We start from the raw sequence: 14,896 nt of genomic DNA, 5'->3' as shown, positions 1-14,896 counted from the left end.
TAGATAGATAGATAGATAGATAGATAGATAGATAGATAGATAGATAGATAGATAGATAGATAGATAGATAGATAGATAGATAGATAGATATTCAAATTATCCAAACATCCACATATTGTTCAGGTTGGTAAATCATTTCATTCACATCTCTGACTGACAGAGTTTATTATTAATCCATATGCTAATGAACTAGAACATGTTTGCATGTCAGAATATTTTTACAGACAAATGTCGCCGTTACATTTTGTTAGCCTGTGCTGTAACAGCAGGTGTTGTGCTGTTGGACCTGCAGAGCTGAGGCTGAAACTGAATTGTTGCGATTGAACATAAATCTCCTCAGTAAACAGAAAGCATATTCTGCAGGTTACTACTCAACCCCCCCATTAACACCCCCAAGATAAAATAATGTGTTTGTATTTCATGCTGCAGATTTGGTGACGATTTAAAATATAACGCAAACCTGTGAACTGGGATGGTTTTGTTTTAGCAAAAATAATTGAACATAAACTGCAAAACTTCAAGGATGAAGAAAAAATAAATAAAATAGCTTTTTTTCACTTCCATAAATAGTGTCTAAACTATATTTTATTCAAAACACATTCTCATCCTGGTTGTCTGTCTCTCCATTTTTTTTATCATACTGCCTGATGAACAATTACCCTCGTTCTGCTCCCGAACTACCTGCAGTAAAGTAATGGGATTAACTCAACTGATCAATATCACACACACCCCATGGTAATATGCTCCACAGCAATAGATCTCACTGCGATAGCTGCATTTTAGCACACGCACACACACGCACACACACTGAGGCACAAGCACAGACCCATACTCTGAGTAATGAAGTGTTGGTGCTGCAGTCACCCTCCTCTATTTCCATACAGAATACATTACTTAAAGGTTTACACCGGCTCGCAGTGAGATTCAATAAATTCTCCGTTCCGCAGAGCAGAGGTCTCAGAGACGGAGCGAAAAACAACAGAGTGAAAAAAAACGACAAAATAAAAAGGCAGGAGTGAAAATGATGGCAGAGAGACTCTGACATGTCTCCTCTGCTCAAAGAGTGGGATGTAAATTGACTGCAAACAGAAAATCCATTAATAATGTTAATCACGATAATAATTTAGAAGCACAGGACACACACATTTAGCTAGGCAATCAGAAATCCATCTGTGGAGGTGTTAATGCTGAAGACATGCTGATGGCACAGAAAGAAGAAGAAGAAGAAAATAAAACCACAGCATCTGCATATGTAACGACAACCAGGAAGCCACAGCAAACTCTGCTTTTATGTAGAGAGTATTACTTATTAAAACTGCATCTTAAATATTTATTGCTTTATAGATGGCCCCTGTCATTTGTTCCTTATTCGTCTCCCTGAAGATTTCTGTCTGAGGCGAAGGGAATATATATGAAGTCCCATCCAGATTAAACAGTCCCTGAATGAAAAGGCTGATTAAAATCAACTGCCACGCTGGATTGTGATGAATTATGCAGACCTTAGCAAGGAAATGAAGGAATAGGCGGTGGCTAATTTAAAAATTTAATTTAGGAACTCTTAGGTGGGATGTTGAGGGGCTGGGAGAGCACTGCATACTGATAAGGTTCTGGTACTGCAGCGGCGTGCGACGCATTGTTCTACAGGTGAGGCCAGTCTCTGTCGTCTGCAAAGCTGTTGAGTTTCACAGCAGAGGGAGTTTTGCAGGAAGTCATTATCATTCGTCTCTGCTGCCTTTTTGCGACGTCCAACAGAATCCTGCATTCAGTTTACGTTACGATGGAGATGAATCAGCACCACGAGCCGGGCTGGTGGAAAAGAATAAAAAAAACTAAACTAAAGAAAAAACAATGATGCATCATCGTTACTGCTTTAAATAAGATGAAGTGTTGGAGGAGATTTTAAGGAAGTCTGAGAAATGCAGCTGCTGCAGATAAATTTATCTTGTTTTGGCATCTGAGCAAACAGAGCACTTTAGTTTCCTCTCCTGTTAAAATAACCCCTTCCCTTAAATATTCTTTTATATTTCAAAACCTTTATTTTATCATAATGAAAAACTTTTCTTTAAAAAAGAGGTTTTGTGGCTCTAGTGGCCTTTAATCATCAGCAGCTGGAGAGGAAGAAGAGAAGAGAGAGAAGGGGAAGACATGACGTAAATGTCCCGGGTGTCTGGACAGCTGGGCCGAAGACCCACCTGGCATCTTAACATTAAGGTTTTTTTTTTATTATTAAAGCTGTTTGCAGAAACTTTTTAAGAAATGCAGAATTAAGGATGAATCTGCCTCATCTCTGCATTTGACTACAACTTCAAGCAACTGTTGAAGAAACATTTTTAATGTCAAGGGTAGACATGACCAAGCTGATAAACGTTACATTAAATCCGTTGGTAGCAGAAATCCACTCCAGGTCCAGGCACTTTAAGGTCAGAGGTCAGGGTTATTTTAATGTCACACTGACATAACCTGAGTAAATAGCAAAAGTAGTTTTCAATTTACAATTTTACAAGGCGTCCAGGATGTTGCAACATTTTTTTGTGGTTTTTTAAAAAGTTGCATTACAGAAAACATTAATGATTGTTCAGATTTGCAAAAAAAGTTGTGAAAATTGCAAAACGATGAGTGAATTAATAGTGCATTAATAGTTAAAATCACAACTTCCTGGATAGACTGATTTCTAAAAAACCAAGAAATCCAAACCCAATTGATACTATATGAAAACGTAGTGTCCTCCATAGCGCCACTCTTGGCTCTAACAGTTAGCGTTCATTGTTTGTGATGACAAGCTATGAGTGTTTCACTGTGTTGTGGAGAAACTCCCTCTTCTTAGCAAGAATTACTCTGATTCAACGTTGAAGGGTTTTAGAGCAGGCTGAAGATCAGATTTACAACAAGGCTTTTACCAAGACACTCCAGATACTTCATCTGGTTCTTTTGAGGCATTCAGAGGTTAATGTTTGAGTTTTCTTTGGATCATTGTTCTGCTGCCTAATCCATTGTGCTTGGTCTTAAATTTGGAAACTGAGTTCTTGTTATTGTAGGTTGGGATTTTCTCCTATACACCAGAATCCATGATTCCACCAAATATGACATGTTGTCCATGTTTTGAAGAAGCAAAGAACTTTCACACTCTAACACTACTACCTCCATTTTTGATTTTAAGTAACGTTGTTTTTCTGAAATGCTGGGTTATTTTGTAGTGCGTGTTTTTGAAGCACAGTATACAAAACATCCACTTTTTGCAGCTTATGCTAATAACTAGACACCAGGAAAACAAGATGATTTTTTATATGAATTTGCTCTGATATATTGAGATCATTAAGATTAGCTTGGAAAAATTTGCTAGCACTAGCAGCTAGCTAGCATTAGCAGCTATTAGCACCAGCAGTAATGAGCACTAGCAGCTCTTTAAAAAACATTACAATAACAAAATTGAAGCATTTATTTCACACCCAGAACTCAGCAGCTTGGAAATAACAAATATGTATTTTAATGACTTTTCACCACCGGTGAGAAGAAGTGTTAGTTTCTGGGAGAAGTGGGGGAAGGGGGTGAAATCAGAAATTTCAGATTCAAGGACCCTGTTGAACTCTGCAACAAAACAAGCAGAGTAAAGCCTTTTAGCTACAACAAATTAAATTCCGAGGATCAGCGGCGTTCCTTTATCCTGCAGGCGGGGTCCGGGTTTTAATACGCGGCGTGCTCCTTTTCTGGGCCCGTTTCTTGCCTTTCGATTGGGCTATAATGTCGTGTGCGACAGGGATGGCTGCCCCCTTCGCATCTCCCACCTCTCCACGCGTCTGTCCCGCCCGAAGAAAGGAACACAGAGGAAGAGCTTTTTAATGAGATCAACACGGAACCGGCAGGAGCGTTGATAAGTAAATACTACAGCTTTAAATGCTTCTCGCACTCAATTGGCTTGCTGCTATTGTTGCCGAGCCCACGCCTCAGTGAACACTAAATTTTCACTGTCACACTCCAATAACCCTAATTGTCCAAAATAAATGAGCTAATTTCTGAAGTTCCATTTTCATATGTGGGAGAGATAGGGGAAACTTTGCTGATTGATTGGGTGCCTTTGTGCGTGTGCGTGTGTGTGTGAGAAACCACAGCACTCATAATTTGAGTGAAGGCTTCTGTTTATTATGCCTCTGTTATTCACTGCGAGCAGTACCCTGACCCCTGCTGATATCCATCCGGCTTCCTCTCCTCGTTGCAAGGCGGAGAGAGAGAGGGTGTGTGTGGGGGTGGGGGGGTGGGGAGGGAGTAGGGTGTGTGTTTGTGGAGTGGGGGGCAGGGGGTGGGGAGGTTGTAGATGGATGGAGAGAGAGAGAAGTGAACGAGAGCGTTTGTTTGTGCGGTTGTGTATGTGGGCTGTGTGAGTGTCCCCGTGGATTCAGTGCTGGGTCTCTCGCCTGATCATTTGCATTTTTTCATTTGAGCTGTTATTTGCAGCATTGCGTGCAGCAGCAGCCCCTCAGGGCCCCGCAGAGTAATTCAGTAAAAAGGCAGGTAAGACAGAAATTAATCATACGCCGTCGGAGAGTTATTGCTCTGGCATTTGTGCGTAAGGATGTAAATATGCATATACTGTGCAAATACACCATATATGCGCATGTGCCTGAGAAACACATATGGGGCTGCAGCACATGCAAACAGGAAGGAAGTTTTAAACACACAGAGACACACATAAACACACACACAGGCTTATGCAGGGAACACCCGCATCACGGAGACTCAGACTGGATGTGAAAGGAGTTCTTAACTCCACCAGGATGAACTACTGAGCTGGTGAGAGGAGAGCAACTTTTAATGGATGCTAAACTTTGCCAAATGCACCACCATCAGAAATGCATGGAAGCTGAAGGTGTCCTACAACGTTCCAACTCTGGATAAATGAAGTCCTCATATTTCTGTTTAAACATCAGGATTTCATGACGTTAAAAACGTTACGTTCAATGAGACGAGTAACACTGCAAAAACACAAAGCCTTAACAAGAACTTTTGGTTTAGTTTCTAGTGTAAATATCTTCATTCACTTGAAATAAGACACAACTAACTTGCAACTTTTCTGCAAGCTCTAGCAGCTTGTTTTAACTTAATAATTCCTTAGTATTGATGAAAAGATACTAATTCCACTGACAGGTTATTTCACCTACAACATGGGGAAAATATCTTCTTATAGGAAATAATCAGTTCCAGTGGAACTGATACGTTTCCATCAGTATTAAGGGTTTTTCAACTCAAAACATTCTCCTGTGTCTTCCTGAACAGTTACTTGTAAGTTAGTTTTTGTCTTGCTGCAGTACTTGCATTAGAAACTAGACTAAAAGTATTTGGCAAGATTTTTTTAAAAATAAATTTTTAAGAAGAATATAAAACAAATTTGTCACAACATTCAAATGTTAAACAGGAGACAGTAACTAATATTGACCTCCAGTGGAGTTCAACTTATCTTGTCACATCGCAGCAAAGGCCATGGTGTGCAGAAAGCTTCCAAAGCATCAGACACATCTGACTGTCAAAAGGTTTCAGTGAGGAGAAAAGAACTTCCTAAACTATTGACAAAGTATTGGTTTAAAAGTGTAGTACTATTTAAAATCAACTTTTTGGAGCTTCACATCATGTTATAATGTTATTCCCTCAACATTTCATGTTTGAGAAATCCTTTAATTTCCATGGCAACCATTCAGCTGTGCAAAACGTCTGGTGCAGGAACCAAACCCCACCTTCGCTGAGCTGCTCTTTCCAAGTTTCCGCCTCACAGAGCTCCTCTCTTCTCAACTTCCTGCTCAGCTCCTTCAGACTAGCAGCAGCAATCAGCAAACACCTGGTGGGACTGAGCATCTGCTGAGCTCATTATAGGAGCTACTTCTCAGTGCAGCTCTGGTAAAAACGTTGTTAGAGGATGTTGTGATGACTTCCTGAAGGAGGAGTTTCAAAGCAGGACTCTCTTAAAGAGGTGTTAAATTACAAAGTAATTTTTTTTTTATTTGATAAGTACACAATTTTTTTAACAACTGATTGTAACATAGTTACAATGATACTATGTGGCCAGAAAACACATAGCACTGCCTGACTCTTTGTACATGTTCAGGTTTGCAATATGACTTAAGTGATATCACAAAATGTTCATTTTAAATAATTTTCAGTTAAACGAAGCCTATGTAACAGTCTTGGAGCCGGTAAATTTCACTTTTAATTGTTTCATAAGGAGTTATGGTTCTAAAGTGTATGTAATAATTATCCAGCTCTCAGAAGTGTTGTAATATTCCAACTTTTGGAGCTTTTGGAAGCATACTGGAAAGTCTGTTTGTTATATTCTTGATGTAATCTGTTCGCCGCTGAGCATTTTCCCAGCAACTGTACACATTACTGATGTGAGAGTTCACTGTTTTTACAACAGATATAATATCTAATATTTGTTTTTCCAGCTGTATCTGTGAAGCTATAGCGCTGAATGAGATGATTAATGATTCCAGTCGGAAAACAAACAGAGCTGAGACTGTTTTGTTTCCAGTTTACTTTCTAGTTTTAACTCAGAAATGAATTAATAAGAATGCAGCATAGCTTGTTGACAGTAATGACAGGAAGAGAGTCCGTGTGTTCGCGTATGTGTGTGTGCGTGCGTGTGTGTGCGTGCGTGTGTGTGTGTATGTGTGAAAGCCACTAAGAGGTTGATTATATTCCAGTGAAAATTGGTTATTCAAGGAAGATTCAATTAGTCGGATTCATCTTGTGGAAAACAAAATTCCAGGACAACAATTAAGATTCTGAGCAGATTTTAAATACGACTCTGTGTAACATACCAGCAGCAGCAGCGTTCAGTTCCAGAAAGAATCCTTTTTACCATGAATGTGCTCTGAATAAACTGAGCTCTTCAGTTTCACCACAGAGGGAAACCAACGTGTTGAGATGAGAGTGTGCAAACTGTGAAATGATGCCAGAATTGGAAGAGCTTTATTTTGATACCAGTTGCAATTTATACTAAATTCTAGGTTCATAGAAGTCTGAGTATGTCAGGAAGTAACTATTTTAGTTTTCTCTAAAGAAAAAAAAAAAAAAGGCTTATCCTTTTTTCAGGAATTCCGATTTGCGATGTCAGTGGACTGGGTAAGAAACTGGGTAAAAATAATTCAATCTGGAAAGACTCAGACGAAGAAAAAGGAACAATTAAAAGGTTTAATGACAGCAATGAATAACAGTTCTTTGGCGCTCGGGCCCCGGCAGCTGATCTGAGCTGAGATTTGATGTGAACTCGATGAACATCCCGATAACCGATTAGGGATGCTCTCCCCCGGGGCCCGACACTGGTGGTGGAGGTCTGGAAAGGGTGCCATCCTGGAGAGCCGAAGGATGTGGGTGGACAAGGGGAGGTGGTGGGTTGAACGCAGCTGGGAAGCGGCCGACGACTTGGGTGTGGATCCTTTTATGCTGAGCTTGATTGATGATTGGACACGCCAGGTGAGGTCCAGCGCTGAGGACTGAGATGAGCATGACGCCGATGGACGAACGGAGGGGATGGAGTCTTCCAGGTTGAATTTTCGCTATTAGCTTCATGTGACTGTTAACTTTGCAGTAGTTCTTTTTCAAATACACACTCACTATGTAAAGTAGAATATCATTGAAAGTCTTTTTTATTGTAGAAACTTTATCACTAATTGAAATAATTTCCTGCTTACAGTTAATGAAAACATGACATTTTCAATTGGAATATTACATCAGACCAACAAAACATTATTTTTAAAATAATAAAAGAAATAACTAAAGTTAAAACATTTTTGTTTTAAAAACAGGAATGTGGGCTTAAAAGTATATTTAATACCTGCTCAAAGGTTGTTACTCTCAAAAGTTACTTTTAATTTGACAAACGTGACTCATGTTCTAGTATATTCTAATGTGGCTGTATGTTCTTTTGTAGGATTTACAAAAATGACAGAAGTTGCCTGAAGCACTGCAGATGTGCATCCAGGTCAGTAAATGTAATGTTAAAACAAAACTTTCTTCCATTCATGTGTTAGAAAAGTTCAGTATTTCATGTCAAACTTGTTCATTTGAGGAAGCATCGCTCAAAGACAGCGAGAATATCACTGTGACATCATTCCTGTCAGCCGCAGCAGCTGTCATGGCAGCACTTTTTATTTTTTTATTTCAATATATTCTGCTTATTTATTCCACTCTTCAGCTCCTCCCCTCCTCCTCCTCCCAGACTTATCTGTGCCTTTGTTCCTGAATTCAGCCCATTGGCCCATCAATACACTATCAGAGAAGGTAGACTAGATAAGGTTTCTGCTGCTATCTGTCTGCGGTGAATAAGCTGTCTAGAGGTCTGAATGGTCCAGGTCAACACACGTACGTTGACACACACACACACTGAAGAAGATGTCTAAAGCGTTTCTTTTTGTGTGTGTGTGTGTGTGTGTGTGTGTGTGTGTGTGTGTGTGTGTGTGTGTGTGTGTGTGTGTAATCCGGCACATCCACGGTGTTATCTGTGAGCGAGAAAGGATTCAATGCAGCAAGAAAGATATTGCTGCATCTTGTGTATCTCAACTCACACATTGTGTTACTTTAATACTTAACTTGGTGTAAAAGAAAAGTTGTCTCAGAGATACAGAGATAACACACAACGTGATGGAGGCGCCGCCCAGCTGGTGCTGAAGACGGGAAAAATCCACGAGTTTTCAGCTTCAGCTGCCAACAGACACGTTTATTTCAATTCGCACCAAATATGGTCTTATTGTTTTTTTTACATGATTGCCAAAAATGTGATCATGTCGTGACAGAATGTTATGAGACAGATGATCAGTGGAAAGATCCGTTATTGCCGTCTGATGAAATGTATCCAATCAGAGCCAGGAGGAGGGTCCTAGCACTGTTAACCATGCTCGTGTATGTGCTGCTCAATAAGCTAATGGCAGAGACACGACTTATTGTTGCACTCGGTGGCCATGTTAACTAGCCTGAGTGAAGTCTGTGTGGATGGGTAGTCAGAACCAGGAGTGGAGTGACTGTGATGTGATGTGCTTCAGTAGAACACGCTTCTTTCATAACTTCATAATAATTTTTAGCCAGTCCTTGCATCCAGATTTACCATGTTACCTTGTTTCTTCTGGTACATAATTATGATGCATGTCTTATGTCAACAATATTAAAAGTTGGATAAAGTGTGATGTGACCATTCAGACTGGAGAAGCTTTTAACACATTAGGATACATATTCAGTTCAGTACCACACAGAGAACCAGCACAAATCTGATTTTTTTAAGGGACGAAAAGGTCAGAATTAGACCTTTCAGAATGCTGTGACAAAGTTTATATGGGTGACATGAATGCAACTGATGTATATAAGTGCAAAAAAATAGGCAGTGAAGAAAAGATGTAGCTGCTAATCTGACACCTGACACTGACACTGACACCTTATTCAAACAGTTAGCTTTTCATTAAACATATAAAAGTAGTACTAAAAGATCATCCACCCACCCATCCATTTTCTTACACCCTTGTCCCTGGTGAGGTTGGGAGGTCTGCTGGTGCCTATCTCCAAGGAAACGTTTAGGGCGAGAGGCGGGGTCACCCTGGACAGGTCGCCAGTCTGTTGCATACTAAAAGATAATGTCAGAGAAAAAGTAACATACCCGAACCTGATGCAGTTGAATTCTCTGAATTCCACACCATTGATCCCAATACACACACTCTGTTTAAAGACAGAGTGTAACAAAAGTCAAACACGCTTCTAAGACATGATAGGACTTGTCCCATAAAATCCCCTTCATGTCCCAAGTTCAGACCTGCTTAACATGGTTTTCAACCTGCCAACATACATGACAGATATGAAAAATAGTGGAACAGCAGCCAAATAAAGTAAATAAGCACAAGTATTGTGGATTTTCCCCCCCATATTATCAAACATTTTAAAAAATAATTTGTGCTAAAACATTTTTTTTGTTTGAAACTTCTAGAACTTTCTGTTTTTGAAATTCCTTTTGGAAACCATAGAGAAAAAGACAAAGGTCACACAGTGCCAGTCTGAGTATGTTATTTATTACCTCCAGCTATACAACATAACCCCCTTAGGTTAAGGAAAAACATGCAACGTAAAGGTCGTTTTCCTGAATTATTCTGGACCCGTTCCCAGATGTTGAGAGCGTCTTTTATTTTAGCTGCTAATTTTGAGCTTAGTCATCAATGTGTCCCATCTGTGCTGCGCTTAAACAAACATCCTGGGACTGTGAAGGTGAAGAAAAGATGAGAACTCTGCCGATACAGCCACACAACAGGAAGAGAAAGAAAGATCAGTAGTTAAACAGACAGGAAGACACTGACTGAAGACGGTCAGATGGGGAGCTTCAAAATGTGCAGGAGGAAAGGAAGAGAGAGAGAGGATGAAAGGAGGGAGAGGAAGACGAAGAGGAGGGAGGTTATTGTTCGCTGTGACCTGAAACAGCTGTTTCTCTGCGGTGCGTTGAAGATGGATCCTTGCTCATTTCCTCTCCATCTTGCAACTCTATTTATGTTGCCAGATTATGGTCTTTGGTGGGACAGAGACCTACTTCTTTCAAGAGAGAGAGAAAGAAAATCAATTTGACTCAGCAGAGAGCTGCTGCAGATTTACACGGATCTGCAACTGAACAGTGCGGCTCTGTGAAGAGTTTCTGCTGGTGAGAGAGCTTGTTCTGCACGGCGGTGCCCTCACCAGGATGCAGCTTTGACATTGGAGATTTGACATTGGTCTGAAAGATTTTTTCCAGGATGGTTTTAGTGGCAGTGAGGAGGCTCTTGGCCTGTCTTCAGCAGCTGAAGACTCCCTCCTGTTCACCACAGCTGTCACCCTGAAAGCACAGGAGGACCAGCGGAGGCAGAGGAACCCAAAGCCACTAGATCTGTCTCACTGCTAGGCTCAGAGGTTAATGGGAGGTACACTTGAAGTAACTAGATCACATTCTTTTCTTCATTCTGAACATGTTTCTTACATCTTTACCCACCAAAGTTCTAATATTAAAAGTGGGGCAAGAAAGGAATTATTGCCTAAACATTAATAAATGGTGGATTTAAACTAAATCAGCTGAAACTAGTCAGAGCTTGTCAGGATTGTCCAAAAATATGTTTTAGGTCACAAACAGAGTTTCCAGCCTAACTACATAAAACCCACCCAACTCAAAAAGAAAAAGAAAAAAACACAGGCCAAACTTTAACTTCTAATGAAATTCATGGTGATAACTTTTGACTACTCACAATATTTTACGTCGTCTTTTGTTATATACTGACTCTTTGAACACAATGAGACTTGAGTTTTTTGTGCTATGTCCTTCTATATAATGATGTTGCCCTGGGATTTCTGTTTAACAAAACTAATACATAGTGACACATGATTAACCAACGACTAATCAGTCATAATGTCACAGTTGAGAGATTCTGGAGATTTCAAAATATATTAACTAATAAGTTCAATAACATGTCATTTTATTAAAGGTTTTGTGCTTTCCCACCACACAATGAGAACTATTTCAAAATATTTTTTTTTTCTCTGAACACTTTCTACAAACCCAACTAATGCAAAAAGCCGCCCAAATTTTAACAATCCACCCAAAGCTTCCCCCCCCTCTTTTTTTTAAAAAACCAAACGTGTTCAAAAGCAGCCCAGTTGGCAACATTGGTCAAAAAAAAATCAAAAGCACTGACTATAAAAACAGTTCAGTGATTAAACTGATTCTAGAGAGCATATGTAGTGAAATAAGAGCAACAAATAAAGGAGAGACACTGAAGAGTGAAGGAGGTTTGAAGGAGAGTGATGAAAAGCAGGTAAAGGACATGGCGTCAGAGGACTGGGCTGAGCGGCTCATCATCAGCCGTCTATGGAGGTTGATGACCGGCCTCTGTCAGTCAAGCTCACACAGAGAGAGCAGGGCCCTGCCATCTGCTCCAAAGTTAAAAGGAAGGAGACAAGGTGGGTGGGTTAGGCGTGGCAACGCAAACCAGGAGGGTTGGAGCTGGAGAAGAGGGCTGAACTGGGTGAAGACAAACTGTTCTGTAGCAAAATAAAAACACCAGATACTCATTTTCTAACTATTCAAATAAAATAAATTGTATTTTGTGAAAGAAAAACGGACCGGTTGTGAGCTTTCAAACAGAAAGCTAGTCAGGCTTCTGACTTGTGCTCAGTGTCTTCTTTCTTCAGAGGTTTTCATGTTGTTTCCTTCTGTGGTTTTTGGTGCAGTGCCACCACAGGCGAGGAGGGGAACAGGTTCCTCAAAGGGTTTGGCTGGTTGGACACGGTGCAGCATAAAAGCAATACACAGCATCAGAAAATGTAACAAATGTTGCAACTTTGGTCCCCGACTGAACTGAGTCTACTGGACTCTCATGTGTGAAAACACCCTAAGACTTTATGGATGGAGTCCAGGAAGTAGGTCACAGCTACACAAAGTCACAGGCAGACAAAGTCAGAAAGCCTTAGGTTAGAATCCAGGTCTGAGTCCAAGGCTTCCCTCTCAGTCATCCGACACCCTCCACCCCCTGCTGTTGGACAGGAGCAATACTGGGAGTGTTTTCTCACAGGTTCACTTCCCCCTCAGGTTAACCTCCTGACTGGGCAGCAGATGGACAGAGGTGGAGCCCAGACAACAGCACCACCTCCTGCCCTTGTGTGTTCATGTTTATGTTTATGTCTGTGTGCCCTGCTGGCTAGCTGGCTGTGTGTTGTCAGGTCAACATGGATGCAGGTGCACATGTGATCCTTCATGTCTGTTGCTGACACCATCATCACTCATTAAACATGGACGGTCCAGTTTGTCTTTCTTTCTACTGCAACTTTTTTCCCCCCCAGAGATAGCTCAACAGTGAGCCCATCAAGATGAGTACTAAAGTGAACTAGATTTCTTTAAATGAAAAGAATTGGCTTATTTCCATTAGCATCCATTCAGAGAAATTTTGCAGAATTGTTTTTCCCTTTTTTAATCTCAGTGGAAATCCATTTCCCTTAATTTCTCAAATCAAAAGTTAATTGAATTAATCAGCTTTACTGGATGTAGATGGAACATCCATGTTGTTAGCACTGCATAAAGAGGATTCGACACATCAAGGCTTTCAGCCATGATCAAGTATGGATGAAAATGGGTTTGAAAAAAATGAAAGACATCAGGTACCATGAATTAGCATTTAAGGTCCAATATTGTTTCATCACAGTTAGCTGCGTCAAAGAAAGTAAAAACTACATGGAATTAAGAACATCTCAAACCCAGAGCACATCCCAGGATGGTCAATCATTTTTACTGACAACAATTTAAATGATCAAAATTATTTGTGATGTTTTCAGGCAGAAAGGTGAGACTGGGAGGAGAAACAGGAAGTAATATGTAAACAGGAAGTAATACTAATGCAGTCTCCTGAACCTCAGTAAACTGAAGTGCTTAGAATAGATTTGACATGTCAACCACCAACCAATACATTACAATTATAATATAGCTGACATGACTTAAGCATTATTACATAAAGAATACATTAAGCAACTGTTCTCAAACATCTTAAAGTCAATCCCATTTTATCCAAATACCATCATCCTTAACAGTTACTCCAGTACTACAACACGAATTGAACTTTTCAGTTCATTCTGTGATGTCACAAAATAACAAAAACAAACCAAAAAAATGAGTCACTTATCCAAGGATGCTGGGTTGAATGATGACGTTTAGTTATACTTTCCTTTCTAATCTGATGTTAAAATGTTCATGTTTATGGTTTTAATACCTGACAGAAGTCAGGATAAGATGTCACCAACTCTAACCTCAAACTCTAATTAATATGTGTGAAGTGAGTAAAGATGAAACTGTAATATGTGGGTATGAATGGAGTTCGAAGTGACAAAAACTATCTGCACCCAGAAATCACAGAATAATGAATAAAAAAATGAGTTTTATTATTTTGTCGCCCTTAAATTGTAAGGAACTGGCTGGGAAAACAAGACCATTAACAACAAGGCTGGCAATTTATTATTGACTTTCCGAAATTTCTAAAATATAAAGACAATGTCATTTTAAACCATGCAAAGTAACTTTGTTTTTTGTTGTTTATTTTCATGCTGGATTGAGTTGGTTCCTCCGTGGCTGTGATAATGAGCTTTGTATGTAACATAAGATTGTGTTAAAACAACTCACTTTGATATAACATTATACGTTTTACAAATAAAGACAGATGACAGCCATTGTACATGATAAATGGAGACATTGACTGTTAGATATAGCAGCTGCCTATCCATCAGTCACTGTCAGTGAGTTCATCCTCCTGCTGGGTGCATGCTTAAAGTTGAGAATATTTGCCATTTGGAGCCTCTGTAATGAGGGAAACAGTCTTCCTCAGTTCGCCATGCATAATCATCACTCAGCAGCTGAAGACATGCATATGTTGTGGCAACAAATTAGACATTCAGAAGAACAACAAACATTTAGCACCTCGTCAAACGGAGCAGCTCTGTCTGCCGTGGCTCACGCTGCGTGCTGCTGCTGTTCGCAGGCTGCTGTACATACACTGCTCAACGTATGCACAGGGAAACATGCTCAACCAGTGATGTTGCAGTTCCAAAAAAAAAAAAAAAAGAATAAAAAAATGTGTGCACATACACACAGAGACAAATGCAAACACTCCCACACAGACTGGTCTCCAACCGTGGTGAGAGTCTATCAGCACTTGATGACATCTGGCAGGGATGCTGCCTTGTGAAGACGGGATCTGCTGAGCCCGCTTCGTTGTCACTTCGTGCATGGGTGTTCATGCATGTGTCTTGGTGTGTGTGTGTGTCTGTGTGTGTAGGTGGTTGAGTGGGTGAGTAAATGCTGGGTTATGTTTTTGCCAACATCTGGAGTCTAGACTAAGAGACTCTGGCACATGGGGTAGAAGGCTGGCTGCCTATC

At 40.2% G+C, this 14,896-nt stretch overlaps 1 long non-coding RNA gene across 1 annotated transcript in view; it reads left to right on the top strand.

Annotated features, from left to right (window-relative positions):
- LOC107836034 (uncharacterized) overlaps positions 1 to 8,263 on the top strand; it is a 17,186-nt gene extending 8,923 nt beyond the window's left edge. Inside the window, exons 3-4 of the long non-coding RNA XR_001661890.1 lie at positions 7,916 to 7,970; positions 8,054 to 8,263. This is a non-coding gene — a long non-coding RNA (uncharacterized LOC107836034). The remainder of the gene's footprint in view (positions 1 to 7,915; positions 7,971 to 8,053) is intronic.
- Positions 8,264 to 14,896: the final 6,633 nt, after the last annotated feature.

Source organism: Poecilia formosa, unplaced genomic scaffold (genome assembly GCF_000485575.1).
Source record: "Poecilia formosa unplaced genomic scaffold, Poecilia_formosa-5.1.2 Scaffold36, whole genome shotgun sequence".
NCBI lineage: Eukaryota > Metazoa > Chordata > Actinopteri > Cyprinodontiformes > Poeciliidae > Poecilia > Poecilia formosa.
Note: the sequence above shows the minus strand (reverse complement) of the source record. Positions and strands in the feature narration are given on the sequence as shown.